Here is a 6255-nt window from a genome sequence, read left to right as displayed (position 1 = left end):
ATGAATATATACTATATAAAGAACGTGGGGCTGGGGATGTGGCTCAAGCGGTAGCGCGCTCGCCTGGCATGCATGCAGCCCGGGTTCAATCCTCAGCACCACATACCAACAAAGATGTTGTGTCTGCTGAGAACTAAAAAAATAAATATTAAAAAATTCTCTCTCTCTCTCTCTCTCTCTCTCTCTCTCTCTCTCTCTCTCTCTCTCTTTTAAAAAAAAGAGGACATGTTGAGGGGCTGGGTTGTGGCTCAGTGGTAGAGCACTTGCCTAGCATGCGTGAGGCACTGGGTTCGAGCCTCAGCATCACATAAAAATAAACAAAAATAAAATAAAATAAAATAAAGGCATTCTGTATATCTACAACTACAATTTTTTTTAAATGAATGTGTTGAGCCAGGTGCAGTGACACATGCCTGTAATCCCAGTGACTCATGATGCGGAGGCAGGAGGATCAAGAGTTCAAATCAAAGAGTTCAAATTTACCTCAAAAAATTAGCGAGATCCTAAGCTACTCAGTGAGACCCTGACTCTAAATAAAATACCAAAAATGGCTGGGAATGTGGCTCAGTGGATAAGTATCCCTGAGTTCAGCCCCTGATACCAAAAAAAAAAATGTGTTGAAGTCAGTCAGACAAAAAATTTAAACCTGGGCAAGAGGCATGAACAGGCGCCTCTCGGAAGAGGAAATACAGTCAGAGAACACGAAGAGATGCTCAGCCTCGCTGAGGACCAGAAGAATGAACGCCAAGAGCCATCTGATTGGAAAAACAGCAAGTCTGTCAACACCAAGTGCCGGCAAGAACCCATGCCAACCTGGCCTCTCCGACACTCCCGAGTGTTGTCTGGTACCGTCTTGTAATGATGATCCCTCTGGCCTACTTCACTTCCAGGCGCTTGAGCCCTTGGGTTGCCTGTTTGCCGCACACTGCTCATGACAGCCGGTGCCCGTGGGAAAGAGGGGAAGTCGCTTTTGGATTGTCGCACAACGGAGTGGCATCCGCAGCGTGGCAAACAGAACGGACTCCAGGTCCCTGCTGTGGGCGACTCCCGTGATCACAGCACCCGCGTCATGTCTGTAAACCTCAGAAGCCACCTCATCTAAAAATACTTTGTTTAGACATCTTTATAAGCGATAACTTCTTTTAAAGCAAAATCCAGGATTTGGGGAGGAGGGCATCAAATTGGATGTAGCCCATCATTGGTCTACTTGCTGGGTCTACAGGTGGTTTCGTGGGTGCTCCTTATTTTAAAAATAAATAGGTCTTAAATAAATGCAGACGCAGAAGGCAGAACGGCTCAGTTAGGAGACCACGATAGCCAGAGTGTGACTAATGCAGTTCTGGGCCCCTGGGGTCCCTCGGCAGGAACTGCAGCTCAGCCACCCCGACTGTGCCCAGCAGGGAGGGGGGCCAAGGGCCAGCTTCCAGGGTTTGGTGAGTGGCCAGCGTATCTGGTGGGCTCTTATCAAGGGAAGCTGTGACAAGCATGCTTGCCCACAGGAGCCCCAGGCTGGGACACAGGGCTTCCCCCTTTCCTGAGATTGGTGAGGAGCACACTGCGGCCCTGGAGCCCCCTCAGCCTCACATGCTTCATTTCCAAGCTGATTTGACAAGAGCATCCTACCTGTGTCCTGCTCAGCTGGTGGCAAAGGACAGAAACCTAGCTCCAAGCCGCTGCAGCCAAAAATGGGCTCCCCTACTTGGGACATCCAAAGGCTTGAGTCCAAGGGTTGAGTCCCTGGCACTGAGGGTCGATTCCTCCCATTTCACAGATACTGCTATGGAGGCTCAGAGAGGGCAAGAGACTTGCCCAAGTCTCAGATCCCAAGGGAGCTGGGCCTTTGGCCCAGGCTGCTGACCCCGTCTGTGCTTTGGTCCATCTGGAGGAGGGAGCACAGCTGTGGGTCTGTGGGCGACAGGTCTGGTGAAAGCAGCTCCCAGAGGGGGACGGTATGGCCAGGCCTCTGAACCCAGAGCACAGTCCCAGTGCCAGGCTCCCCGCCCAAGGGAATCCCAGCAGGGCCTCGTGCCCTCGAGTGCAGCATCACGTCCCCACCACCGGGGCCTGCAGCCAGCCGTGGGGAGAAGAAGCAAGAAGGTGGAGGGTCTCCCAGGCACCTGGGTGGGTGGGGCGCCTCCTTTCCCCTTCAGATGTCCACGCACAGCCTAGGTGACCTCTGAGAGCAGCCTCCTTCAGGAGCAGGCGCTGCTGGCCTGTCCAGGGAGAGGCCTGGCAAAGGTGGCCCGGTAAAGCGGCTGGTCTCCAGCAGAGCCGAGGCCCGGTGCCAAGTCCCCACCTGTCCCCTCCTACATGCCCAGGAACCAATCACCAGACTCCTGCTGAGGACTCACAGGGCGGGCCTGGAGGCCAGGGTCGGACTTAACATTGGCTGCACTGGAAACACTGGGGGGGGGTATGAAAAGACTCCCCCTGGAAACCCCTCCCAGAGCAGTTACATCAGAACCTCGGCAGATGGAGCTGGACTTCCCTTTGGGATACTTTTCAATAACTGAACTAACGGCCCCTGCTCTATTGTCCTGGAGAGGGTGACAGCAGGAGGCCCTCCCCCTCAGCAGGCTGCCAAGGATGCAGCAAGGGCCTCTCAGCACCGCTGGGTCCCAGATCAAGAAAGGGCAGGTGCGGGACCTGCCACCCCAAGAACACATAGCAATGGCGTCAGGCATGTGAGAACACAGCCACTTGCTGCTACCACGAGACACCTCGCTGTGGGGCTCACAGTTCTGGAGGCTGGAAGGCCAAGGTCAGGGTGTGGGCAGGGCCGGTTCCTCCAGAGGCCTCTCTGGTTGGCCACAGACGGCCTCCTCTCCCTGCACCCTCCTGTGGCCGTTCCTCTGTGTATGCCCCCGGAGTCTCTGCGTGGACCTTCTTATCAGGATGCAGGTCAGACCATGAGGCTCATCCTAACAGCACCATCCTTTTTTGGTGGGGGGTGCTGGGGATTGAGCCCAGAGGTGCGTCACCACTGAGCTGCACCCCAGCCCTTTCTATTTTTTATTTTGACGTGGGGTCTCACTAAATGGCTCGGCTGGCCTTGAGCCTGGGATCCTCTGGAGTAGCTGGGGTCATAGGCATGGCTACCTTCCCAGCCAAGGGTTGTTAAAATTATGACTTGTATCTTGTCTGAACTTGACTTCGATTTAAACAAAATGGAATAAGGTAGACTTATTAATAAGAAAGAAGACAGCCCTCGCACACGGGGCCACTGGTCAAGGCAGGGGTGGAGAGGCTGGTTCAGAAGCATGTTCAGAGGAGGGGAAAAGTAGGTCACAAAAACACAGAGTGTCATTGCTTTTTTGTTCAAAATATCTACATTTTTACAAATGCAGAGAGAAAAACCAAAATGTTTTTGTTTTTTGTTTTCCTGTAAGTTCTAATCTTTTAAATAACAAAAACATGGTCTTGTGTAACCAGAAAGGACGGTGATCAGGGAAATAGTTCATTTCTTAAAGAAATTCACCCGGTTCCTCCCGAGGCTCTCCAGAGACTCGCTGCACAGCTGCTGGCCCAGGCTGGGGGTTAGAATTCCTCTCTTGTACGCCAGGGGGAGGAGGCAGCCCAGGTCAGGCTAGGTGGGGACAGGCCCTTGTCCTCCCACCCGTGACACCCTTTCTCCAAGCTAAGGGTCCCCAGGACCTTGCTCACTCTGTGCCTCTGCACCCTCTGGCTGAAAGGTCTGAGCAGAGGAATTGGGATTTCCAGGCACCCTCCTCCCTGCTTGCAGAAGAGCTCTGGATGGAGCCGAGGCCAAGCCGGCCTCTGGGGGCTCAGAGGCATCTCCCACCCCAGCTGGACAACCCCCTCTAGGCCCAGCCCCAGGCTTTGGCTCATGGGCGGGGTTCCCAGGACTTGAGCTGCTGCCAGATTTCACAGCTGGGCTGGTGAGAGGAACTTTCTCAGGGTCCCAGCAACCCTGTGGCTCTGCTGCTGGGGCCGGCCCTTTCCCATCAGCAAGCTTGTCCCGGGCCCAGTTACTAACTGCAGTAACTGAGGCCCAGGCTGCACCACGGTCCAGAGAGCAGCTGTGGTTCTAATTACCAGATGAAGAGAAGGGCTCAGAAATTCTCCTGGTAAAACGTCTGCACCCAGGGACTCTGACAGCTGCACAGTTTTGGGTGTGTTCATATATTCACATCAGGGGTGTCAGATAAGATGCAGGATGCTCGCCTGAATGGAACTTCAGATAGATGAATGTTTTTGTGTGTGTCCCAAACATGGCATCCTGTATATTTATTTGCTAAATCTGACACAGATATTGTGATATACATAAATGTAGCCTGAAAGAAAATGTGCAAATGTGAGTGTGCACACTAGTGTGGGAGCACACACATGCAGCAGGACAATAGGTTTCCTGTGTGTGAGCAAGTGCGTGTGTACAGGATCTGATGCACACAGGAGATGCATGTGTGTTCATGTCTGCACCCACATGCATGTGTGCCAAAGCAAGTGAGTTCCACGTGGGAATATCTGTGTGTGTGTATGTCAGAGTATCAGAGCTGGTGGGAAATTGAGAGGCTCCTATATGTAAGTTGACATGTGAGAAACCCAAGGCCCGCCAGCTGGCTGAGCTGTGTGCATGTATGTGTATGAGTGAGTGTGTGTGTGAGTGTGTGCATGTGTATAAGTGTGTGTATGAGTGTATGCATGTGTGTGAGTGTGTGTGTGTGAGTATGAGTGTGTATGAGTGTGTGCACGTGTGTATGAGTGTGTATGTGTGCATGTGTATGAGTGTGTGTGCGTGCATGCGTTTGTGCATGTATATGAGTGGTGTGAGTATGAGTGTATGTGCGTGTGTGTACGTGTGAGTGTGTGTGTGCGTGCGTGCATGCGTGTGTATGAATGTGTGAGTATGAGTATGTGCATGTGTGTACGTGTATGTATGAGTGTGTGTGCACGTGTGTACGTGTGTGTGCATGTGTATGTGTGTGTGCATGTGTATGAATGTGTGAGTGTGTGTGAGTGTGTGTGCATGTGTGTGTGCAGGCCCCACAGGTGTATGGACAGGGCTCTGGGCTCTCCCCTCTGTCAGGCACTGTGCCGTGGCACCATCTCACCCCCCACTGCCCCCGACTGATGCCGGCTTCGCAGGCCAGGAGCAGTCAGATGGAGTGGGGCCTCCGGCCGCGTGTGTGCGCATGTGGGTCACATGAAGCTGTGGGCCAAGCAGCTGCCAGATGTTCCCTTTCTCCCTAAAGCCAGATGGCAGAGGACCCAGGAGTCCGTGGGTTTCCCAGCTCCAGCTAGATTTTCTACCGTCAGGGAAGGGATGGGGACGTGGGGACTTTGTACTGGCCTTAGCTGCCTTGGCCTGGGAAGCCACCTCCCCAGAGGCGTCTGGGAATTGCCGGCTCCTCCGGGGGCTCCCTGCATGGCTGCTCCCGGATGCCCAGGAGCAGGGCAGCGGCTTGGCCACCAGCGCCTGGAGCAGGCTCTGCACTCTGGACCTGCCACAGGCCCACCTGCTACATGTCCACCCCCAGCCCCAGCCCTGCTTTGCCTAGGTGGCAGGTGATAGCCGGCTGACCTGAAAAGCCCACTTATTCATTCCATGGGCGGCCAGCACAGGTGACCACACCAGCTATGGAAACTGTCTCTCAGTTTTGGTGGCCGGGAGCCCAAGCTCCAGATGCTGGCAGGGACGGTTCCTGCAGGCCTCTCTCCTTGGTGGGCAGGTGGCCGCCTTCAGCCTGCATCCTGCAGCTGACCTTCTGGGGGCCAAACAGACACATCCAGGGCCACACTGGGAGTGACCTCAGACTTGACCCCCAGTCCAGCGGGGAGGTGGGATGGGGAGTGGGAGGGTCAGGCCACTCCCTGCTGCTCTGCCCTTCGTCCCCACCCATGGTCTGGAACCAGGGAGCCTGAGGGTGACCACAGGGACAGGCTTTGGACCACCCAGTGTGCTAGGTGTGACCTTGACCACTCTGGCCTCTGTCTTCCCATTCTGAAATGAGGCTGTGACTGGATGTTCTAGTGACCTCCAGGCTTACTGGTTGGTGGTTGTGTTGGGAGATGACAGTGGTCACCCCGAGGGACTCTTGTTCCCATGTCCTGGGGCCGGCTCCGCACACTGGCTGGCTTGGAAACCGTGGTTCTGGAGGCTGGAGGCTCAGACGGGGCCAGCTTGCCGCCTTCTGGCCGGGTCCTCTCCTGGGCTGCAGATGGCTGCTTCTGGCTGTGTCTCCCAAGGGGGAAGGGGAGGGGCCAGGCCAGGGCCTCTTTATAAGGACGCTAATC

The sequence above is a fragment of the Ictidomys tridecemlineatus genome, chromosome 4 (assembly GCF_052094955.1).
Source record: "Ictidomys tridecemlineatus isolate mIctTri1 chromosome 4, mIctTri1.hap1, whole genome shotgun sequence".
NCBI classification, from domain to species: domain Eukaryota; kingdom Metazoa; phylum Chordata; class Mammalia; order Rodentia; family Sciuridae; genus Ictidomys; species Ictidomys tridecemlineatus.
This window is presented reverse-complemented; position numbering follows the sequence as displayed.